Source organism: Filicampus tigris, chromosome 3 (assembly GCF_054856515.1).
Source record: "Filicampus tigris isolate MCC_2025a chromosome 3, RoL_Ftig_1.0, whole genome shotgun sequence".
Classification (NCBI taxonomy): Eukaryota; Metazoa; Chordata; class Actinopteri; order Syngnathiformes; family Syngnathidae; genus Filicampus; species Filicampus tigris.
Window position 1 is genome coordinate 14457263 of NC_141219.1, and position 26427 is coordinate 14483689.

Consider the following 26427-nt stretch of genomic DNA (forward strand, 5'->3'; position numbering starts at 1 on the left):
GACCTGTTCTCTGAATCTGAGCCGTGATTGGTCATTGTGAGCAGTTGTGATGTCATTTTCAGTCAACAGAAGACGTAATGGCCGCCCCCGGAGATGGCTAAAAACGAGTGGATTAACACTTATTCCACAAACGCAATATTTATCAGAATGCCCTGTTTCAACTAGTGGGCTTGCATAGAACATATTCTTGAAAAAAAAATATGTTTGCGTTGACTTACGCTTTAAGCTTCTTTCCCACTCAAGTTTGACCATGAATGTATTTTCTGTCAGATGTATACTATTATCTAAAACGTCTCCTCTACAACTTGCTTTTTTCCTTGCATCGACTTTGTCCGGCTTGCTTCTGAAGGCTGCTGTCCTGGAGTGGCACATCCATGTGGTCAGTTTGTCCAGCGCCTCCTTTTTCTCCCTCCCTCTCAGTGTCTCGCTTCCTTCTTCTCGTACTACCAGACACTTGAGGAAAGAGCGAAGCCTTGCCCCATGGCGTTACAGAATGAGCACTGCCTCTCAGCTGCTAACCGGCAGAGGAGAGGAGGATGGCAGCGTTCTGTAGCTGAGAAGCAAATGAGAGTGAGGGAGGGACAAATTATGGCAGAGTGACGAGAGGCGAAAGATGGGAGACAGCCGCGTCCTTGAGAACTGCGCCGCAACTCTTTGAAGAGAGCCGGAGGACTGAGTGAGTAACATGCATCTCTGTGAGACGTGTGGATGTGTGCGTAGGGGTGTGTGTTTGTGTGTTTTACTAGTCGTGCTCTGACTTGCCAAACTGGTGATACTGTGTTTGGCTGCTGATCATTTCTGCCAGCGTGAGATGCTGAAGATTGTGACATATTTAAAACGAACAAAAGTGGACAAAAAGGACACAGGGCCATACTCCACAGATTCAAAAGTCAATCGTTTTGTAGAAAATGTTCCAGAACGTTAAGCACTACATTTGCAACAACTGCAAGGACTGTAGCAAAAAAACACATGGCAGACTTTCAAGGTGAGAAATTCCTCTTGGAACGTCTTAAGTGAAACGTCCCTGAAGTTGTACAGTTTGTCTCGAAGTCACACAAACCTTTTGACTTGTAACTGTCTTGATCTATGAAATCAGTGTGATATCACCGGACCTCACATGAGGTCAGAAATGGTTTTATGATGGCAACAATTTGCCTTGACGGTTATTCTCAATTTATTTAATTGAGAAACCTTTTTTTTAATGAATGAAGTAAAGTCACGTCTGTATTTAGTGCTATATAACAAGGTACGTTTAATAATGATACTTTACATAACATTAGCCTAATAAGATATTTTCCCAAGTCATCTTTTAACATTTTTTCAGAAAATGAGAAAAGAAACAACAAATTCAACAAACGGCAAAGGTCCAGTTGCCTCGATTCAGCCGTTGCAGATTATTATGATTTGGATGACTTCGAATCGACACAAATATAATTTAAAAAAAAACAAAAAACTTTTCAATTATTAGCAAGCATATTGGTAATTTTATTGACAATTTGAAAATAACTACTTATGCTATTAGGCTTATGATGAATAGTACCATACTCTTCTACTAAACCCCATCGCAATAACTTTTGTAAGAAATCTAGCTCCAGTAAATTCATGTGAGAACATACTCTGATTTGTAAGTTACTTTATGCTTTGTCTTTTTTGTGTCTTCTGCCACATTTAAACCTTTTGATTGTTCATTTTGAGGTAGAAACGGCACTCTAATCTGTCTGTTGTGCATTAATTCAGGGACCTTTGTAATCACCGGGAATTTAGTCAAAGTTACAGATTGACTTTAATGTAGCAGGATAATGGGAAATGAAAAATATGGTCCATGGTTAAGTGTCCCACTTTCAAGAGGCAGAATCCATTTGGCTTGTGGTAAAATGGATGTGTCTGAACCGGATGAGGTTAGCGAGACAACTTGTCCCACTGAACTATTTGTAACCGTCATCAGACATAATCCACACAGCATGCCGTCGAACCAGTTGGGTTACACTCGTGAACACTCGTGTCGAATAAGAGCCAATGTGTTACTCATATTTCTGAAAGCGTTTAAGAGATATATGTCATTACAGAGGAAGATTACTGCACGGCGTGCCAAATGGCTGACATCATGACATTTGGCAGGCAAACGAAACATTCTCTCCTTTCACATGGACTCTGATGTCCGGCCAGTGGGAATGCATCGGCGAGTGCGGATGCCATCACACCCTCTCCCAGAAATCCCCAGGTTGCACCATGTCATATGAGGCCTTGTGGGAATCATGTGTCCAGTTTGTTTGATCATTCATGGCGGGACGAGTACAACAGACTCAGCAAATATATTTAGAGTTCAAATTATAGCGCACTGTGTGCATAGAGAGCATGTCTGTGGCTGTATTTCAGTTTTCTTTCATGGCAGCAAAAGCTTATTCAGGTGTCCAATCGGTCTATTATTGTTTCATTGTATTTATGAATTTGCATCGTGACTCTACTATGCTCTTTCAGAGATGACAGGCCACCGTTTATTTTTAGACTTTATAAAGCTGTGTCTGCAGGGCAAGCATGTTTTGACTGTGCAGTACGTAGTGGCCTGTGTAAGCACAGTGTATTTTAGCCTGCTCCAGCCATCCAATTGAGGTCGGACGCTCAATAATTTAAAGCGTGTCAGTGGTTAGTTTGTGAGCTTTGTCGGCCAATCTGTGAAACCAGTATCAGTCAGATTCAAGTGCAGGGTGTCTGTTATTCAAGTAAGTTGGGCAATAAGGATGGAACAGAGCTTGCAACATGGAGAAAGGCAGATGAAACATGAGGGTGAGTGATTTCCATTTGGAGTAGCAGATTCAAAAGTTGCGCAGTATTCAATAATCCCCAACTGATGCCCATTGTGGACACTTGGTTATACAATTGATTGTGTTATTTAAGGTTCATTTCAGTTTGCATGTTTTCCTTGACTGGGCTTTCTCCGGCTAGTCCGGCTTCCACCTATATTCAAAATACAAAAGGTGACCCAAAAGATTGCAACCCATACTATGGCTGATAGGTCAATAAATTCTAGATCAAAGGAAATGTTTCATTGTTCTCAATAATGATGATAATGTCTGTAGACATCTACGAAATGGGCTAAACGTATAAGATCCTTCCAAAGTATTTCTCTGCATATACTGTAACAAACGTGCAAAATGCGGACTACCTATCAAATTGAGTCCTGTTTCTGTGTACCTGGAGAAGATGGTCTTACTTAAAGTGTGCAGTACACTTAAATGTCCACTTTAAAAAAACAACAACAAAAAAAAAACAATTATATGGACACTCCAATAGGCTTGTATTAATTTATCCATGGTTCCCAACGTGTTTTCTGGCCCCTCCGACGGCTCAGTATCAGCCGGGTGCCTGGACGTTGGGAACCCCCGGTTTAAAGGTTGGACTGTAAAATGACAGTCGACAACACCTGACATGACTTAATCTCCAAGCCTTCTAGATGGTGTGAGTTGATATTCATACTCAAATTTATAGCTGCCTTGCATTCTTTATTTTTTTTCTCTCTACAAACTGACCGACTGAGGTGTTCCAAAAATGTTATTGATTGGCTTAATGAACAAACAGTTGGCAGCATTGGAATGGGTTGGCGTTAAAATCAGTCCTGAGTTTTGGAACGTTTTCTCTATTCAATTGCATCGTTAATTGCCATTCATGTCTCTATTGGTTCCTACTCTCAACTTCTAGTCTCAAGTTGTTGAGACTGTATACTGGTGTCTCTCTGTTCGCTTTAAGCCTGCTGTATTTACTGCTAATCCTTTTTATGCTTCTCCCAGCCAGAAGCCCCGGTGAGATCCTGTAGATTTAGCCAGAGGTTGATCTCATGATTAGTATTCAGCTGTCAGAATACGTCAGTCAACTTTTTAGAGGCCCCTCTCGGTCTTCACACTCGCAGCCTCATTTGCCCTTTAAGATCTCAATGTATACATCAGCACTGAAGTCTCTTTTTGTGTGTATATGCTGCATCACGGTTTGCGTAGCTGTGTGATCCCATAGTGAAAGTGCTGCGTGCATTAATGTCCATATACATATCCAACCTCCCCCTGAGTTCCCAGGAAGTCACCCTCCATCAACGTAAATGACATGAAAAGAGCCGGGGAGTGATATATGCATGAATTAATTGTCTTGAATAGGAGTATTTAGAAGCTTAATCCGTAGGGATTAACGCAAGAAACCCTCTCTGGTTTTAAGATTGTCTGTTTTCAGATGAGGATTGTTTCATTTCACTCCATCCCTCCTGCTCCTCTTCCTCCTCCTCTTCCTCACATGCCACCACCTTCGGTTCTTCATCAGTGAGCCTCCAAAAAGTTGTCATGTAATACAATAATAGGGTTACCGATATATACTCAATAAACAGTGATCTTGATTGATGAATACAGATTATGCTGAGTGCGTAATAAAACCATAAGTAGTTTAGTTTGCTATCATATTTGTTCCTCGCGCGCATTATCAAGCAAGTCAGTTGTATTATTATCCATAAAACATGCTTGTTTTTGTTCCCTCAAGGTAGTTATGTGTGTTTCTGTACTTTCTTTCCCTCCGTCCTTCCCTCTCATCCGTCCATCCTTATACCCTCCCTTCTTTTGTCTTTCATTTATGCACTTTGCGCTGCAAGTCTGTGAGATATCCAGCGGATCAATGCCTATAGATTAGCTCATTGGAAGCCATTAGTTATGGGTTTTTATAAAGCTAGTCATTATTGTGCTTAATCTTGCAGAAAATTAAATTTAGAATTGTTTAGTGTTCTGCTTAAAAGTTGTTTTTTTTCCCCCTACCCCCTCCTCTCACTCACTTAACAGCTGCTAGTTTTCTATTTGTTTTGCATGAATTAGGGCGTCTTCATATTTGTGTTTAGCATGGTTATGACACACACACACAGATCTGCATAGGTGTCACTCTTAATTAAGAATCATGCATTTCGAGCCATGTCCAAAAAGATCTTCAAGAACACTTCAGCAACATGCTTTGGCCACAGGACTGCACACATAATGCATTTTTTCTCCACACTGTTGGAAAATCTCTATTGTCTGAGCCTCTGTACTCAGTGGATTTAACCACCTCAAAGTGATGGTGCTCCTTTTTTTTTCTCATGCCCCACATTGCTTTTGTTTTCATTCTCTAAAACAGTCCTCCACATTGGGGAATTCGCCAATATGAAAGCCTGGACAACATGCTCTGTCTTTCTGTGTCCCTGCAGATGTTCACCACTTCTGAATCACACTTACGGTATAATACACATACGTAAGTAACATAATAAGCATACAGAGGAACCTCCACAGTCAAACTCCCTGGAACTAGTACATTTTGGATGCTATCACAGAAGGATATGGTATAGAGGTGTCATGATGACCTGTAGAGAGATAGATATTTGACATAGGACGGTATTTGCCTGATTTTACCGTAGTATAATGGCTATTGATGATAATGTTTTTTTTTTTTCAGTTTCACAAACTGTTGTTCCACACATGAATAAGAAACAGTGCATACCAATGGAGCATGTACCAAGCTAAGGCTACACCACAGTTAGTGTTTGCTTCCATTTGATGGACATTGTGCTGCTCCTTCTGGTGTGCGCACCTTGTACACATAGGGTCAGTATATTACAGATATTCAGTGATACGCGGAGATGGTTATATATCTGTATGCTGTAGTAGTATTAATCCTTTTTCGGAAAGTGTAAAGATTATATGTAAGTGAGTATTGTTATGTTGTCATGTAAGTGTTCAAGTATCTGTTGCTTAAAGGGTTATAACCCTGTAAAACTGATGCTACTAATTAGCCAATTTCTGGTGTTATGCATTGGTTGTTATCTTAAGCTACGCTGGCTTTCCAACAGCAAAGCTTATAGATGGCATGCAATTGTCATTTTTTGATGTTTTGTTTGACAGTAAATTTCAACTGCGAGTGGCAATAAACAAACATCTCAAAGCCTAATTTTTGAAGATTTTTTCACTATTTGCTAAACTGTTGCTTTCTGGGAAGTGAGCTGAGTTGAGTTCACTATCACCATTCAGCACTCATATCTCCAATTGTTGCTTGCAAATCAAAGCAAAAGACCAAATGATGTCTCGTGTCATGAAAAAGTTGAAAGTCGGGGTCACTTGTATCTAAAGGCACCACTGTACTTTTTTTTTCTTTTACAGTGACATTATTGTGCTGAGGTTTCACTGTATACTTGTGATGAACTGTTCCCTGCTAGGTTCTGCGAGAGTAACACTTTTCAGATAGCCATCATTAAATCAACCTCACGGCCGTTCTCTTTTGAATCTTTTGTCTTGTCTTGTCCTTTAGAAAATTTTAACCACCCGTTTTTAAATGTTGCCATTTCGACCTGTTAATTTAGCTTCTCCATTTCGACCTGTTCATGTAGCTGCTCCGCTCTTTAACCTCACCCGCCATCTTGCCACGCTTGTCTTCTCTGTCCTTAACATCTCCCCTGCTTGCCCTCTTGTTACTAGTTTCTCACCTCAGCCCTCCCATTCCCAATCCCCATTGCCCTTCTACAAAATACCCCCCCCCCACACCACATCCTCTCTAACTAAACAAAAGATGCCTTGAGGTCTCAAAAGATCACTTTCTATCCTGCCCCAACAACGTCAAGAGGGAGTACGCCGGGGGAGCTCCTTTGTTTAGCTTGCCGCAAATGAAAATTGCTAATCAATTTTTACCCCCTCTTATTTCATGGCATGTAGTTCCTGCCCCTCCCCTGCCAGCTGTCATTGTGGGGATGTGGCACAAGCCTGAAAGCTTCATTAGCGGGGGGACAGCATGTTTTGCCCCTCAGCACTCTTTTCATGGAATTACTAAAGATAGATAAGCCTTTACATGGAATTTGTCGTCAGTCGCATAGATTCATGCTTCATTGTGATCTATTATCATATTGTCAAACCAACAGTGAGAACCTTTTTATATAGAGATGATCAACATCAGTGAAGAAGGAAGGACACACACACACACATACATTTTCCACTCCAAATAGTAAACTTTTAAACAGAAGATGTTCAACGAAATGGACTTTGAAATGTTAGAATCCTGATGGGCTGCATTTTACCACTTTCACACACATTGGCACTGACCCACCAGTGTGGGTCAGTGCCAATGTGTGTGAGTGTGTGTGTGCGTGCTGCACAGTTTGAGCCCAGTGGAAAAGATGGAAGAGTTGTTAATCCATGTGGCTGGCGGAGCTGAAAGGCCATTCATATTTTTAGCTGACTGAATGATATTCTGTCATACAGATGTCCAGTACGTACTGGGACGTGTGAATGACTGGTCTATGAACAAAATAGAAACGTGGGTGTTATAAAGAAACCAGGCCCATACAATTTTGAGCCATGGTACTAATGACTGTGATGAAATGTGAATTTCCCTCGGGATATTCAACAATTGTTATGCATTTTAGGACCCTTCTCAAACTTTTATCACAAAGTTGGAAGCATAAATTGAAGTTATCCACACTGTCTTTGGTAAGATGAAGAAGATGGTTCACAAGCTTTTGCACCACCTCTAAAATGTGTGGCTTTCCAAGTACCACTATACACTAACGTAATAGGTCATCAAAAGCGCAACAGAGGTTTTATTCCTAAAAAGTGTGTTAAATGTTTTTTTTAACTACAGTAACATTGTTAAATGTGTATGTGTGTATATTAAGGGTGTGCATATCTCCAATAAAATACGATACATGGGGTGCCATATGATTCAAGAACGGTACATCTTGAAGTGGAATGATTCAATTCCATTTGATTCAGTGGGATTACAATTTCATTCTGTATGATACGTTTCAATTCGACAGGGTATGATGCAATGAGTTTCTTTCGTTTCACGATACTGTAAAAGTTGCATCCTTCAAAGATATATTCCTCCCTAAAAAGATGAGTCATATGAAAAGGGGCAACGGACTACTGTATATTAACTTATTGATAATCATATTATACTGTGTGTGTATATATATGTATGTATGAATGTATGTATGTATGTATGTATATATGTTTTGTATGTATGTATGTATGTATGTATATATGTGTATGTGTGTGTGTATATGTATATATATATGTATATGTATATGTATATACATATACGTATATAAATATATACGTATATATACATATATATACACGTACATACATATATACATATATATACGTATATACGTATACGTATATGATACGATTGAGATATACGCCCCCTCCCCAAGCTCACAGCACCCGAGCAACCCTGTCTATGACCAATGACCTCGGGGGTAAATGTGAGGTCCGACCTCACCAGGAAATAAAAACCTAAGCTTCCTTCCACCATCTGACCCCTCTCACCTCCCTCGTCTTCCCTTGCGCTCTCTTTCTCTCCCTAAATCCCCTCTCTGCCTTTTCTTGCGCTCTTCCCTTCCATTCTTGTCTGCCACCTCTCTTCCTTTTTCCCGTGTTAGTTTATCATAGCCTGTTCATCATTATTTTTGATAGCCGATATTCATTTTAGACATTTAATTAATCATTGACTTGACAATTTGACTAAATGAAAAAATGCATTTCAAGTTATGGCATATAAGGTGACAGTCTTAATATTTTATCCCAATAAAAAATCAGTATGGTAAATGGTCAGTACAAAAACACTGATTTACTAAGGTGTCATCCCATGCCCCTAACATTTTAATTGCATTGCATCGTTCAAGTATGTTAAATGACTAAATGAATACTAAATTAATACTCAGTTTTGATTATTACATACTGTACATGCTAATACTTAATTAACATTTACCCGACCTCAGATGATTTTCATCAAATGTTATTAATTAAACAGTACAACCTCCAAAGTCCTACAGTTTTAAATTCATTGTTTATTAAGTCTTAAGATTAGAAGTTAAACTGTACATTTTGTCGGTTTTATTTTTGTCCTGCTATGTAGTTTTGCTAAAGGTTTGCATGTGCCAAAAAAAGTGCGATTTGCTGACACAAATAGATGTGAGCTGATCTGCAAACTGGGCACACCCAGTTTTTCAAACATGCAGAATAGCTGGGCATTTCATCTCTTTGTGTTCTGGAAGTAGTATACAGATAAATAGATAAAACTGTGTCTTGACTTTGAGTTTAATTGGTTCTGTTACCACAAAAAATATCATTCTAAATCAGGGGTGTCAAAACTCATTTTTCTCACCTGTATATAAGAAGTGTTGATGATCTATTTGTTGCGAAATTCACATTATTGGTGGATCGGCAACATTTTGTAAAATGCCCATTTCTCGGAAATGCACAAAAATTTCGCATTGGCACTTTGTTTACCATTTACGCAGTTAAGTCAATTCGAATGGTTTACTAATAACTAGTTGCCGAAAAACACATCATACTCCAAAACATTTAAAAATTCAATTTGATCATAATGGTAAACAGAGTGCACTTATATAGCGCTTAATCTACACCATATTCTGTCCAATGTGCTTTACCAGGCCTTATATTCATTTTCTTAAAATCATAGTCCAAATGTGTGTACACCAACGCGCTAACACAGAAGCGCCAATCTACGGAAAGGTTTTCTTTTTTCGTTTTTTGTTTAAAGAAACACCGTGTCATGTGTAAGTTTTCGGTGATTATGGCGGCGCCATGTGGACAAAAGCGTTAGTGTTTTGAAAAAAGTCAAACACATTTCCCGTGCGCGCCAGTGCGTAGTGTCGTGAAATCCTGAGCTCTCGCTGGCCTGCAAGTTGGACTTGCTGAGTGCTGCTTTAATATAACTTACGCTAACCCCTATGATCCCGTGCCCTGTATTAGAAAGAATGGTCATACGGTTTATATAATGATGGTGCCCTTTGAAATACACTTTAAATTGCAGCATTTTAAAGTCTACATCGTTAGTGTGTTGGTTTTCAGCTTGTGATTGTGTGAAAACACAACAGCAGATTCCCCCGAGATCGCGCTCCCAACTCCTTCACTTCGTTTGTGCCTGAGAGAAACACGAATACATGGAGTCGAGTAGTCACCTGCATGTGGCTGTGTGCTTCATGCATATTTATTACTTTCCTTATAGGCAATAGGAGAAAAACAGCCTGGAAATGAATTTCTTTTCTTAATTCAAACCATCATTCAGACATTTGGTTTGACTGTATGTAATATAGATTTTCTGACTTGTTTGTGCAACTGCAGGAAGGACAAGCAGATCGGTTTTACGTTTTTACATCGGTCTGTCCCTCATTGTAACTGTTTCCTTCCAATGATCGTTATGGGTGATATAAAGTTACTTGCTGACAAAACGGATGAACGGAAGATTAAAATTTCCGTTTCCTGGTGCCCTCAAACTCTAATCATGTTCCTCTCTCTCATCTACAAACGACTTAAGACAATATAAGGGGAATTAAACTGATTACCATTTAGACTAGTAGGGCCACATACATTATATCAAAGACCATTTTTGAGTTGACTTTCACTTTAAAGAGGTATATATTTATTGAAAATCAATGTTAGTTGTTATTATTATTTATGCATTTTTCTTTTACTGCTGTAATATCAGAATTTTCCTACCGGGGACCAATCAAGGATATCTTGTTTTAGTTGGTATGTGTTTTGCATCGAGGACTCGTTATTGTGTCATTTCATGTTCCCTTAACCTCAGCACCATGGACAGAGCCTCTCAACGTGTTCAATTCTCTGATTATAGCGGCTATATAGGCTTTTTAGCCATCGTGTGATGACAACTCTCAATCAGATCACCGAAAATCATTTCTCTCCTTTTTCTCGCTCACTGTAATGGGAGTGATTGCCTGACTGCGCCAGTTTAACACTAATAAACACAAGCTTTGGATTTCTTTGCTCCAAAGACTTAAAAGCATTTTCATGCGGGTGTCCCATTGAGGAGGTTTGTATGGCCACAAAACACAGAGGGATGTCTGTGGACCCTGAGGGGGATAGCATGCAATTATGGTTCAGATTACTACATGGGTCTCTGTTTTTGTAGATTTTTCAGTGGGGCACAAATGCTGGCTGATCCTGATTTACTCAGATGTTTTGGATCCCTATGCAGCCACTTCTCTCATGTCGAGACTGTCAGTGTGCAACTAGCACATCACGTTTGAGAATGAGAGGAACTGCTTTGGTTGCACACAGCGGCGCAGACCTCCCTCTCTCAGATCCACCAGACTGCGCTCAACTGTGAGTTACGCCACACAGGATTTACGTCATTCACTAAACTCGAAAGCGTCAACGGAAAGACGGTATACATATATATATATATATATATATATATATATATATATATATATATATATATATATATATATATATATATATATATATATATTAGGGGTGTGAATCTATGGGTACCTTACGATTCAATCCGATTCTGATTCAGAGGCCCACGATTCGATCCGATTCAGATTCCTACGATTTGATTCGATTCCGGTGCCAATGGCAGCATTTTTTGTAACAAATGTCTGTAACTTCTCCTATTACAAAAAAATTCTCAAAACATATTTAAACTTTATCTGATTCAGCGTAACCTGTATTTTAATACTTTAAGTGCAACATGCATCGTTTGATTGACGTTACTTGTAACTTAGCAATGAACGCTGCTTGTATTTAACCGAATGTAGCACATGGTGTAGTATATTTTCTTTTGAATGAAATTGCAATTTGCCCTGCGATTGGCTGGCAACCAGTTCAGGGTGTACCCCGCCTTCTGTCCGAAGACAGCACCCCCGCGACCCTCGTGAGGATAAAGCGGTTTAGATAATGGATGGATGGATGATATTTCAATTGGTGACCTTTATTACAAACGTAGTTTATGTTGGACGTGATATTGTGCATTGCAGCAGAGGGCAGTGTTGAACATTGTGTGAAAAATGACTGTTGGCCAAGTGAACCAGAGAGCAAGAATGTCCCTGGGCGGACAAAAACAAAAGAGGATGAGACTGAAGAAAGAAAACGGCGCGCGGTGCTGTAGCGTTATGGCTGGTAGAAGTACTGTACTGTGTATTTCCTCTGTTAAGAGCAATAAAAGTTCGAGCTCGATCCACAGCTTACTGTGAGTGGTGTAATTAAAACTAACATCAAGCCCTGAGAAATTGCCATCAAACAGAACAGCTTTATTATTTGAAATATAAAGCAGCATATTTTGTAACAATAAATAACAGACTTTAAACTGTTAATCTTGCAGAAGGTGTGCATATTCTAGATTTTTTGTGGGGAAAGAAGTAATCTACATGCTCTGGTGTTATTTTACTGCTCGACGGGAATTTTATATACAGCGTCACTGTCTGCAACAGGGCTGCGAAAGCCCCTTCCTTCCACAACCGATTCAGGCGCAAATCCAATGCAATGGATTTGGTCATTTTTCTTACTCTTTCGGAGTTTGGTGGGAGAGTTGCGATAGCATCTGACAAGAGTAAGTCGGCCGTTATCATCTCCGACGGGTCGCAGCACTCAACTCTGGGTGGTAACGTGTCATCTTTGTTGGGTTCCCGAAATATTTTTTTAATCGTCTCACACTTAATAAAGAAACGAAATGTCTCCAAACCGATGCTTTTAGCGAGGATTGCGCCTCTCGTGTGAGGTTTTGTTTGTCCCGCCATCTTGTCACGTAAGCCCGGGCACAGATGTCTGACGTACAAACGCACGTGATCGCTTGCACATCTTTTTTTTTTTTTTTTTAATGTTATGCTTTAAACATCGATTATTAATAACTCTGAATCAATGCAGAATCGTTTTAATAAAACGAACGATGCATAGAATAAAACGATTATCGTTCCCACCCTACTTCCCATATTTATTTGTATGTATTGTACCATTTTGGTTGCTTCGCTTGTAGTATAATCAGTGTTCATTGGCCTGACTTTTGTGCTTGAAAAATGCGTTCAGTTCCCACCCGGTGTGAAACACTGTGAAAGTAAGCGTGATTGGCTTGTCAATCTCTCCCACAATTGACTGGTGACCAGTCCAGGTTGTCTTTCACTCCAGTCAGCTGGGATAAGCACTGTAGAATGGATAGATATCTAATTGCATGCCCTTTAAGGTTAGGCTTCATGAGAAAACAAACTTTACTTGCATTGTTAACATTCTAAAACGTCCGTGTCAAACCATGACCAATGATTTTAAATGAATTAATATCACGTTAATGTGCAATATAGTGACATTTTAATATATGTGCTTTGGCGTGGTGTCTACGAAGCATCACTGAAGGCCCTGTGTGTGTTTTGCATTCTTGCACTTCCTCCCTGCCTCTTTTCTTTCTTGCCTCATGTTGTGTGGATGCCTGTCTTCTCCTCTCTCATCCGCGCTGCCCCATCTGCCCCTAGCAGAAAACTTCTGCTTATTAGAGAAAGAAGGGGAAACAGAGACTGATGGGAGTGATGGCGTAAAACACAGACACACGCAGAGCAAATTCCGCTTGTCAGGATTTCTTCCTGTCTGTCTCTGCGTGTGCGAAATAGATTTTTGTCTATCGGACAGGAAGTGGATCTCTTACAATAGCATTCTGACGTTTCCTGCTCTCTAATGTGAAAAAGTGTTGTTAAGATCCCTATTCCAGATATGATGCATACACACACACACACACACACACACATATAGACTTCATGGTGGTGCAGATAAGATGCAAGTGGAGACAGAATCACTGAGTCAGCCATATGTATTCACAGTCATAAGACAGTCACTAAATTTATACGGACACGCAGATGAACATAAGGCTTCGATTCTTTTTATTCAATTTGAGCTCCGCGTACAGTCGAGGAACATGGTGCAAATAGACGAAACAGACAGTTGACAGTGTTTAAAGGAAGAGGCAATGGAATTTCAAGGGTTGAACACCACGTGTTCCAGGAGGCTGGGTGACCCCCAGATCATTTGAATTTAGCAACAATTTATTTCCATAGAAAACCAGAGGGGTAAAATTTATTTAATTCTATGCAAATCAAATCAAAATCTTGTTGATAGTAAAATGTACAAAAATACTGTACCTTGGGTTATTCTTAATTCATATCAATATGGAAGTTTAAATAGAAATGCCTGTATGAAGTGGTGTTTCCCTTTACGTGTGATGAAAGAGAGATCACATGTACCACAGCGGGGCCAACTATTGTCAGACTGATGAACAAACAGTTGGGCCATCCCCAAATCCCAGTCGGAGGTTACGCGCACGCACGCACGCACGCACGTAAAATCCCTCTGTGTGTGTGAACAAACAGAGGATGAAAGGCAAGACAGAGAGGGGAAGAGCCCATATAAAGATCTGCTGTTTTATTAATGAAACTAGAAACAGGCTTGGGATTCTCAGGATGTGTGAGTGTGCATGTGTTAGTGTCTGTGTGTGTCATAATAGCAGAAAGTAAGGTGGGTGCCTGAGTTGTATTCACACACACACACACACGCACACACACAGAGTCTCTAATAAATTCAACCTGATTCATTCTCTCTCCTCTCTTGGGACCAAACAGCGGTTTGCCTGATCCAAGGAAGCTTCATGTTACCTCCACTAAATAATTGATGTTCTCTCGCTCTGTCCTTTTTTCTCACTTTAAGTTGCACTCACTTGCTCCCTATTTTAGTGTTTTTTGTCCACCTGCTCCAATTGTCTGTCTCACTGTTTTCACACCTTCCATTTAAAGACGTTTGCACATAAATTATACACTTGCCTGCTTCCCACTTCTTTGGACATGTCCCGCAGTCATGTGTTTGACGGGGGCATAGATATGTTCATCAATCAGGATAAATCAGACAAATTTGAGCTAGTTTTGTGTGTGGTCAAAGTTAGGGAAGATCCCGAATTTGGTATGTGTCTGAAAGATCATCCTGAGTGCTTATTCTGTGTTGTTGGGTGTCCTAAGAGCAATTTTATTTTTCCTCCCTGATCAACTCACAAAATGGTTGTGGCTGATAACCGATTCAGTATTTACGATCACAGAGCCTTACGTATGTGATAAGCCTCAATTTAGGCCGAACCATGAGCTGCATGATTGTGACGTGAAGTGAAACGATAGCCAATTAGCAAGTGACGGAAGAGATCACGCTGTTGCCACACACAAATTGAGGAGCAACCTTGTTCACTTGTTCACCACAATCAAATGAACAGGTTAACAATCTAATTCCCAGATAAGTTACAAATTAGGCTAACCGTTTCTTTTTCATCGTCTTCTACTACTCTTTGTCTTTTTATTTCCAACATAGTTCAGTCTTGATACTATGCCAGGCATCTTATTTGAGGAAGAAGAGCCGTGACTAGAGCTCAAACAATTTGAATAATTTGATTAAAAAAAGGACAAGCAAAATCTCTGCCTCGAATCTTCATTGTGACCTTTTTTCCATGCAGACTTCTAGGGCTCTATTATAATAGACGGCACACGTGCACTTGGCACAATAACTGGTGCATCTCGATTTCCATGTTGTTTACCATGTTTGGGAATTTGATGGACCTTGCTGTTCCATGCTGGGTATTCCGGCAGGCTGAGGGCATTTTCTTTTACATGCCTGACAGTTTGGTGACAAAAAGTAAACTATACTTTAGACCAAGTTGGAGCAGGTCTAAGTTGTGGTGCAGGTGAGGTAATGTAATGGTGAGTTTGATCGAGGCGTAGGCAGACAGATTCTGCGCTCCGCTGATATGTGTGGTGGATATCACCATATTTCATTCATAAATATGACAACAGCGTGCAATCAATCATTGTAGAAATCAATGAATTAATTGAATCATTATTATTATCATCTTTATTATATTTTTTGAAACACCCTACGGGCCGAAACACAAAGCAAAAAAATTATAAACATACAATATATATGTTTTTTTTATTTGAATTTAAAATTTCAAGCCCTCAATATTCTTTAAAAAAAAACACTGGTAAACATTCAATGTGCGTTTTCCATGAAAGACCGGGAAAAAAAAACGAAGAAAAAAAATATTGAAAAAAAATGTGAAAAAAAAATTATTGAATATGTCAATGCCTAACAACGAAAATGTAAGGGTCCACTGTACTCCAATCGATAGGGCAATCGGGACAATAATCAATTCTATAAAAATTTGATCGTTCTCATTCGAGCAGTAAGAACACACATTTTTTTCTTGTCATGTATGGGGTCTCAAGTAAAAAAAAAAAATGATCATGATGTTCACATTTTCGTGTGTATCTGTGTACCTTCAATTGAACATAAAACTATCCTTATTTTATGAAGCAAGACTGTTAGGGTAAGGTGACTTGGTAGTGATTTTTGTTGTCCGGTAGAGGCACTGTGTGTTAATAATCTTCAGTGTCTGTGTGTGTGCGTGCGTGCATGCGCGGGAACTTCTTCCCCCACTACCACTGGGAACTGACCCCACTAACCAGGGGTTAAGTGCTCCTTCTCCCTTTCTCTAACATTTGTCTTGTCCTCTCTGACATGTTATTCCCATTTCTATTTTCCTATCCTTGCGTTGCTCTCCTGCTCGGACTCATTTTCTGTGTCTCTGCGACAAGCGGCGCACCGTCTGATATTGTTTTCGTTTGTACAAGCATGGCTAACACAGCACTGTAAAGAAAAGGGAAGGCGGTGTTGGATAGAACCTCTAAGGTTAAACAAAATCAGTTTTGTATGATGGTTGGTATGGAAATACGGTAGAACCCATATACTGTATCCTCAAGGGGGGAAATTGGCATTCATCTGTTCCATTGTCGTATTCAAAAAATGTTGTGGTGCTGAACATTTGAGATTGTCTTAAATTGACAAGGCCAAGCCCTATTACCTTTTTGTTAGTGATAATGATTTGAGGATAGCAATAGCTCTTTGCCTGGATAAAAAAAAAAAAAAAAGTTAAATGTACTAATACTCAGAACAATGTGAAAGTCCAAGTGACTTAAGGTCTAAGGAGAATGCGTTGTTTTAAGCAACATGTTGACATTCATAACTGTCATACACCGAAAAAAGTGATGGTTAAATTTACAGAATGTTATTTCTTCAAGTGGTTGCACGAAATATAAGCATCTGGATCCAGATCATTGTTTTAAGCAGACTAAACATCGACTAAATAATCATATCTGGATCCAGATGATTTTATTTTGTGCAACTACTTTATCAAATAAAAGTGAGTAAATTCAAAACACCATTTTTCCAGTGTACACGAGTAAAAACAAAGTAACCTCTGTGTGGTAAAACTTCAAAACAATAATATCTCTATATCACAGGGGTGGGCCTGAAACATAACTGCCGTGATGAACGGGGATCACTGTCTTGTGAATTGTGCGTCAATCCAATATTTTTCCCCATTCAGTAGTCACGTGGAGGCTGTAATGTAGCAGTGTACTGCACCACACCTCTTGTTTGTGTTTGCGAGCATGTTGCCGTTGGTTGGTTCTTCGCTGAGAGAACCGAGAGAGTCAAGAGTCTCTAATCCTTGCCATCAGAGACTTCTCTGCGCGCACACGCATTCACACACATGCTTATCAGCTAGCCCAGTGAAGCATTAGCATGTGGTGTGTGCAATGCGTATGCGTGTGTTAGCGGGCTGATGAGGGGATACCAGTTCTCCCATGACAGAGGCAATCCTGTTCAGTGGCTGGTCTGGATATCCCAACTGGTACACATGTGTGCTTGTGTGTATCCCATAGCGCTGCGTCACAGAGCTCAAGTCTACTGTTAGTGTGTCTGACTGCCACTCTATCATTTGGTTATTCTGTTTTGCCAGCTTGCCTTCTTTATTCTCAGTATGTCCAACTGTGCCACAGAGCCAGCTGAAATGTCGAAACCACTGTGTGCTTTATTCAATTTGCTTGAGCAACAGCGTCAAGAGTCTTCTGATTTTTAGCAATGTCGAGGTGAGCTTTGGAAGAAATGGAAGTTAATTTTTTGAAAATGTACAATTCTTTCGGTTATCAACAATATTTACTTTTGATTTTATCACTATAAGCAATAGCTGCCTTTGTTAATTAAACATACGGAAGGGAACGTCCATTGAGGGGAAGCAACAAAGTACAAACACTGTTACTATACTTATGTAGACTTTTCAAGTATCGGTACTTTACTTAAAGTGTTAAGTGTTTACTTGTCTGACAACGTCATACTTCATATTGAAAATAAATATCTGTACTTTCTAATGCTTACATTGTCAGAATAGTGTCATTACTTTGTTCTACCTCCACGGATGACAAAATGACATAAATACAGAGTGGTTGAGTCAACTGCAGTTAATGTTTTGACTGATTTGTTATTTGATTGAGTCCATGGAAAATTATAAAGGGCCGATTCACTGATTGATTGAAATTCGGGGGAGTTATAAGGCGTAAAAAAAACAGGGACAGCAGTGCCATGGAGGACCATGACCCAGAAACATTAATGCCGGTGATGCAACAGATTCCGAGAATCATTCAGGGCCTTGCTTCAGAGAATTGTTTGATGTTTTTGGCCCCAAGAAAATGTATTATTCCAGCCTAAAAAAGTACCAACTTCTGCTGAGCAAAAAATCTTATTCTAATTTGATAAAGCACACACGGGTCAGGTGTATTTTTTCTGTTGTTTTAATTTTCTGATTTTGTCATTTTTGTTAGTCACTTCACATTAGCAAAGCTATGGTAACACATTGTTTTGAATCTTGGCGTTGGTCTTCCTGTGTGTAGTTGGCATGTTCTCCTTTGTGTTTTTTTCTGCGGTACGGCGGTTTTCCTCTCACATTCTAAAAAGGCTTATTGAAAGCTCTAATTGTCCTTGATTGTAACTGTGATTGTGAATGGTTGTTTGTCTATACTGAATCTGCCTTGCAATTCGCTGGCCACTAGGTGTACAACTTCCAAAGTTATGCTGGGATAACCCTCAGCTCATGCCACGATCCTAATGAGGAAAAACTTTCTAGAAAAAGGATAGATGAAAGTAATGACTACTTGCAATTGATTCTTTTTTAACTAAAAGATAAATAAGCAACATTATCCTGATAGAGCAGCTTTTAAAGAGGAAGTCAACCGAAACATATTTTTTTCCAGAATATATTCTATGCAGGCCCACTAGTCTAAACACGGCATTCTGATTAATATAGCGTTTGTGGAATATGAGAAATCCACCCGTTTTTAGCTAGCTCAAGGGGCGGACATTTTATCACTTCTGTCGCCTGAAGATGACATCGAAGTTGCTCAGGCTCGGATAGCGACCAATCATGGCTCAGCTTCAGAAAACAGGTGAGCCGTGATTGGTCGTTACCTGAGCCCTGAGCAGTTGTGATGTCATCTTCAGTCAACAGAAGTGACAAAAGGGCCGCTGGCTGAGATGGCTAAAAGTGGGTGCGTTTTGCTGTGAATTTATATTCCACAAACACAATATTAATCAGAATGCCGTATTTCAACTAGTTGGCCTACATAGATCATATTCTGGAAAACAATATGTTGGGGTTGACTTCCGCTGTAAGCACTTCCATTCAAAAACACTGCATGTTTTAGCCCTCACCACAACAACTTATTAATGCTTGTGATGTACCGTATAGTTACAGTAGGCTTTCATACCACAGTAAGGCCAGTCAATTGTGTCGTCCCAATGCTTAGGTCTCTATAGTGTTCTAAAACAGTATTCAATGTGTGCGCATCTACTCACGCGGTATAGGCATGTCTCAGAAGCTGGTGTGTTTCTGGCATGTTTAGTTGTGCTCTTGTGTTTTGGGAGCGCCACAGCGTCTGTTTTCCAGCACACCAGCGGGGGGCTAATGGAACGGCTTTGTTGGTTTAACAGAATTACCAGCGTTCTCCGCCAAAATCAACTCCAGTCGGTTTTGCTGGCAACACAAGGCTCACTGCCTCACTATTCAGTGCACCTACCGGCACAACACAAACACGCACAGGATTCTGACTCTTGTGAGAATTGAGTCAATGAAAAGAGTGAGCAAAGAATGACAGAGAATCAGGCGTAAAACCCCCCAAAAAAGTGAGAAGTATGAGATGAAGAGACAGAGAAGGAGGAGGGCAACAATGGAGGAGAGGGAGAGAGAAGGGGGAGATGAGATGCCGCACGGTTATCAGCGATTAACAGTTCCACCCTGTAGAACATTGTATTGGACTTCAAAGAAAATGCGGCTCATTGTTTCCAGGCCTTGAGTGCAACCCTGTGCGAAATGTTTGTTGTCAAAGTGTTTTTCCCCCCACATAGCCTCGTAGACACTTGTGAGCAGCAGAGGGAGGGAAGCACGAAGAGGACGGTGATGATGGTGGCCGATAGAGCCTGAGCTAAGCCAGGTCTTGAGGACGGGAAATGCAAAGCGTTAAATGGCATTGCAATTATTTGTGACCGCTTCAGAACACATGAGTTGTACTTTACTCATCTAGTATACAGTGAAATGACATCAATAAACTTATATAACAATATTTTAATCCTGCTACTGGTACGTTTGGTCATTAGCAACGAACTTGTGCTACAATTCAGCGGAAATAACACAAACATGATAGAGAGATAGTCATTGTGCAGAAACCTAGCGCAACGCGGCCCAACCCGACTGGAATGAATCGTTGCAAAAAAAAAAAAAAAAAAAGACAGTTGGCCACTGACACCCACACATTGAGTAATTCAGCCCTGAAGAAAAAAATATGACCCTGTATCGGATTTTGAGGCTCCACATACAGTATTGTACTGTATCCCTTTCATCAAAACATGACATGATAGTGTGATTGTAAAGGAAGAAGTGGTATGCCACAAATACAGTAAGTGGATGACAATAAAGGAGAGAGTGGATATTTGGAGAGGTCGCCGCCTCGCTAAAGTCTTTCAACGTGTATGGATCAGTCTATCCAATGACGAAAGATAGAGTTGCCATCTGGCTCTGCACCAATATTTAAAGGGGAGCTTTCTAGGCCCTTGCCACACCTCACCACAAACGTTTTTTTGGTACCTTGGTTAAGGAGTTTTAGAGTTATTCAAACACGGGCAACTCCAACATTTCCTTTGTGGCTTCTGCGGAGGTTCACATGCTACTCAGTGAAACAATACATTCAAGTTCAAAAGTGGAGGTGGGGGTTGGAAGGAGAAGGAGATAAAGGAAGAGTTCAGAGATCGTCGGGGAACAGTGTCTTTAATTCTTGACAAACACTTAGTCGAGGCTTTTAGACTCACACTTTGGAGCGGATGTGCGCCCGCATACCAATAGCAAACACTGTCACTCCCCATCCAACTCAGACCCTTTTGATGTTCTATTCACTGATGTGAATGTGAAGAGTGAACACAATGAAGGGAATAGGGAGAGAAAGAAGGAAGGAATAAAGCTTGCCGGATGACAGAGACAAGTCATTTTTTTCAGTAAACTAGCATTGCCGTCTGACCTTTTACTTCTACATTTCCTCATTTTTATTCCTTTGGTCTTTTCCCTCTTGGTCTGGTCCAACATCTAGATCACAGAGTAAAGGAAAACAGCTGACGGGGAGTAAGAAAACCAAAGAGGAAGACGAGTGCACAGAATGAATTCCTTTCGATAGCATAATGGTACATAAGTGAAAGTCTTGAACTTGGCCGTCTGGCTCGCTTTTTCTGTCTCTTGACACAAGAGCACAAAGGGAGACGCGCTGTGTGAAGCTAGAGGAGAGGAGAGTTACTGAGTGTTTCAACTTTCAGCCACTGTATGAATACACACTTACCTTTTTTTTCTTTTATGGTAGCATAGTGGAAAAGGGGGTTAGCATCTATGCCTCACAGCAAGAAGCAAGTTCAATTCCACCTTTTGGTATTTCTGTGTGGAATTTGTAAGTTCTCCCCATGCATGTGTGGAGTTTCGCCACATGCTCTGGTTTATTACACAATCAAACATTTCTAAGGTCAGTTTCTAGCTACATACTAGCGTTGGGTCGTTCGCAAACGATTCGTTCAAAAAAAACCAAATCTTTTCAGTGAACGTGATTGAATGGATCACTTCAGCAAGTGATTCACTCATTTTCTCAGGATATTTGAGCTCAGCCGCGCGCATGTCGTCAATCTTCGTGAACGTTCAATCAGCAGCCAGCGACAGATGGTGGCGGGATCTTACTGAACATACTGCCACGCTATTGCCGTTCACGAAAGAATCACTGAGGTAACTTACCGTCCGCGAACGATTCAATGAGTGAGCGTCTTACATCTCCCGTTCACGAACGATTTAGTGAGTGAACGTACAGTACTGCCATTCTCGCTCATACATTACAGCTGCAACATTTTTGATAGAAATAATAACAGTACTAATACAAATTCACAAATTACAATTACTGCAACATCAGGGTGGGTGAGCACAGAAGTGTTTTTTTTTTTTTTTTTCCCAACGATTCAGTGAGCGAATCCATTTACAGAATGTTTTGCATGAATGCAAGGGATGATGCTTACTTGATGAGAAACAAAAGTAGACTGAGTGACGAGCACATAGCATGGTGCATCGATTTCGGAAAACGAATAGCCCAGACACGGTCACATGGGTTTCTTGGTTGCGAAAACCGAGAGCATGTACAAGAACTGGAAAAACAAATTTAACGAACAAAGTTGGTGAAAACCTAATCACACGAAACTGTGTGAAAGCACCAAACTTTAGCAATATCTCACCTTTGAGTTTTGAATAAAACGCAAAAAAACTGCCGTCTCTTCTGTTACCGCTCTGATGTGGCAAGTTTAATAGGAGCCCTGTATAACAGAGGCTTTCAGTTTTTCAAGATTATCTTGTTGCTGTTAAAATAAACATACACATAAACATAACTAGATTTATAAAGGAGGTTCACTAAATCTGAAGAAATAAAGTGAAAAAATGTTAAATTAAATTAGACACACACTTTTATCTGTCAAAGTGCACATGCAATGTCAGGCACAAAAGTGCACATGAACAACTCACACAACACCCCCCAACACCCCCCCCCCCCATCCAAGATAAGTGTGTTAAGAGGCAGGGAGAAATTATTAATTACCAGGCTAATGGGCACTCGGCTGAGTTCTGCTTCATTAAGCTGTCTGTGTTTGTGTGCGCATGTTGTGATGGTGTAGTGGTAGTGGGGGCGGCCCTGGGTAACACAACAAAGATAGGCGTGCACACATTTGCAGGGACGCACTGTTGCCGAGCAGGTATTTGTTAGCTTCTACCAACATACAGTATGTGAAAAATGTAAAGGTATGCTCAAATGTTCAGTAAACTGAAAAAACCTTGATTTTTTTTTTTTTTCAATTAAACATCGGCAGGGATTTATTTATAATTTACTAGATGAGTAGACGATTTAATTTCTTTCCATTCCGGTGCAATGATTGCTAGCCAAATATGTATATTAACGGTAATAACATTTGATACCAAATACAAGTAATTAAATACAGTGGATAATAAAAGGAGGGACGAACAAACAATATTTTCTGTTGATGTTGTGTAATCACACCTGATGCAAACCACAGGCTTCGGGTTTAAAGAGGACAAAGCCTCACACATTTGCTGTCAATCACAGCAGCAGCAAAGAGTACTAAACAAGTGCTCGCCATCTACACTCTGACAACACTTAGTGGTGATGCACTGTGCTCCCACTGTATCCCTCGCAGGGTTCTGCTGGCACCAGTATGATAAGTAAAACCAGCAGTGACGTTAATCTGTCTCCCTCCCACTAGGAAAGATAGATAAGAGGGTGAGGGGAGAGACAGTGGAGGGAGTTGAAAGAAGTTGTGTTGTTGCCATGTTAAGGATTCAGGGCTGTATAGTAGTCATTAGAGCTGGGCATTTTATTAAAATTGACCGTCCGTCATCTGTCTGTAGCGTGGGTACACTTACGTCGTCCAACATTCGCCTTTTTTTCGGGCGGGAATAGTACCCGGCTGTAGGCCGGTCCGCCTCTGGACCTCCTCAGCGATTCCGACTGCAAACTTCAAAAGTGACAGTTTTAATTTGACTTTGACAAGTTGTCCATCGTTATCCGTGCCTTGTGATTTGACTGGTGAGCATATAGATGGCGATGTGGATGGCTTGAAATAGTATTGAATATATAGTATGTGTTGAGAAGTGGCCTAAAAAAAAATTGCTATTTTTAGCTATACATTTTCATCTGCTTTTTAGCACAACTGTTTTATGAGCTGGACTATATAGCCATAAAAAGAGTGTGCGTTTGTGTGGGGGGGGGTGGGGGGGGGGGGTGGGGGCGGGGATCTTTCAATCATTCATGCCATGTTCTCCACTAATTTTGGCTGTTGTAAAGTTATCTTTAAATGTTATAAACACAATTTTAACAGGTGCTTACAGAGCTTTCAGTGGCCAGGCTCCTCCCTACTTGGTGTCATTTTATTATCCTGTTAGGGTAACAGGTGCTGACTGCCATTTACTTAATGTTCAGCACATTAAGGCAAGTTAGCATTATTTTATTTTCCAGTAAATAGCTTATGTCATACAGAAGGTAACTCAATGTGCTCTAACTCATTCACTGCTATTATACGTCAAATAATTATTTACATTTTGTTTAATGGGAACGTGTGGGTGAGTGTCTGATGATACTCCACTGTAAATATCACACTTGGAAACAACTTTACAGATGCACATTTCACAAGTACTTGACATAGATGCCCAATTTAGATATGAGATCAGAACAGTTTGTTTGTGAGTCCCCTGCATGAGAGAAACGGCGGCATTTTGTGCAACCTACCTTTTTCCTACTTCTGATTGTGACAGAATAGAAAAAAGCAAAATCAAACATTTTTCCTAGTGAAAGGAGGGAGTTTATTCTTTAATTTGGTAGTTTGGAATATAAATTATCATTGAACACAAAATCCTGTGGTTCTTGAAAATGTGAAAATGCTCAAAAGTACATTTCAAAGCATTTGAAAACAAAGAATGAAGACATTTAAAAACAAAGTCCAGTAAAAGACGGCCTATTAAAATAACAAAAAAAATGAAAAAAGTGTACATCCATCTGTCTATCTGTATGTTTATGTATGTACTGTATATGTGTGTATTTAGCTAAATATGGTTTGTTTGATTGGTGTTATTAATTGTTATGATTGAAATTTGTAAAATGACAAGTTTCTGAATTTTACTTATTGTCATCATTGTGCTAAGTCCCTTCATGTACAAATATGGTCAATTTCCCTATTTTTTCACAAAGCATATTTGTTAAAAATGCATCACTGGAATGCTTTGGTACAGAAGGAAGCGAAACAGTCACAAAAAATCCACATAAAATACGCTTTACATCCACTTGTTTAGATTCTGCTTGCATGGTTATTCATGGGAGGTCATTGTTTACAACGGTATAGTCACGACAGTGCATGATATGCTACACTCCTTGGATTTAGTTTCAAATGTTTTACCTGCTTAGCCATCTTGTTTCACATAGGTCATATTGAGTCTGATATGTTCGCGCTAGGCTGTGTCAAATTCAATTGTGTGCGCACATGCACATGCATGTGCGTGCACGCACACACACGCAAATGTGTGCTTACCTATAAATAGGGCTGGTGGTAACACAAGCAGGGGCACAGGCTCAGTGGTTTTCCTCCATTGATTAGCTTGCTGGCTAATGCACAATTATTCCCACCTCTCATGCACATAGACAGACAGACACGCACGTACAGACACACACGTTTGCATTATGAGCTTTTTAAACAGGGGAACAGGTGTGCGACAGAAAAGTATCATGACAGATACTTAATACCAAGAAGTTCATAAGAGTCAGATTTTTGTAGTTGTTCCACTAATCACACGTGGTAGAATTGTACATTGTTAAGCAGGGTGTCCTCTTGCTGGTGATGTGTTTCGTGTACTAGAATTACCCAGAATGCTGGAGTGATTGACTGGTTGGCTAATGGCGGGCTCTGTTTTCCTCTGATGGCCATTGACTAGGTCCTCTCATCGATAGTTGTTTTTAGAGCTATTCGAGAGTTTTGTGTGTCCCTTCAAGTGTAAAATCATGTCCCCACTCATTCGGCATCAAAGCCTTCACTTTTCTCTTTCGCTTCATATTGTGGACGTCATGCCTCTTTTAGGTGTCTGCTCACTTTTCTTCTCTTTCCTGTTCTCGTATCTGCCCCTCATTCTGGTTTTGGTAAGGATTCGGTCTCGCATACCCCCAGCAAGACTATCACCACTCCACCCAGGAGACCATTCATCTCTCCCTTCAACCCTCTCCCCGTTCTGTCCATATCCATTCATCGATTGCAACTATTCTTGGACTCCTGTTATCCCACTCTGGTCCTGCTCGGGTTTCCCTTCCCTTCCCACCACTGCCTATGTGTGTGTATGGAAACTACTGAATTAGACACAGTTTTTTTCTCATTCAATTTTTTTTTTTTTTTTGGGAGAGGGTAATAAGTCATTCACTCACATTATTATTTTCCATAATCAAACCCCTTGTTCTCCAACACACACACAGATTTGCTTGGGACTAAATCTGACTGTATTCATTACTTATCAACAGTCTTCTTGCTGCCTAGACACCTCTACATGGTCTAAGTGGCCCAAGTATTGGTAATCCATAAGAAATGGTGAAAGCTTCGTCGATCAAAAGCCAAATAACTTAAAGGGAAGCCCTTGACTTATTCTTTT

At 40.2% G+C, this 26427-nt stretch overlaps 1 protein-coding gene across 2 annotated transcripts in view; it reads left to right on the top strand.

Moving 5' to 3' along the window:
• The first annotated feature begins 541 nt into the window (after positions 1-541).
• esrrga (estrogen-related receptor gamma a) overlaps positions 542-26427 on the top strand; it is a 131233-nt gene continuing 105347 nt past the window's right edge. The window contains exon 1 of one of the 2 annotated variants that reach the window (XM_086025856.1): positions 542-676. The gene's annotated coding sequence lies outside the window, so the exon portion shown is untranslated. Of the gene's footprint in view, positions 677-2669; positions 2785-26427 lie in introns of those variants that run through there. The other variant, XM_086025855.1, reaches the window with a different exon arrangement.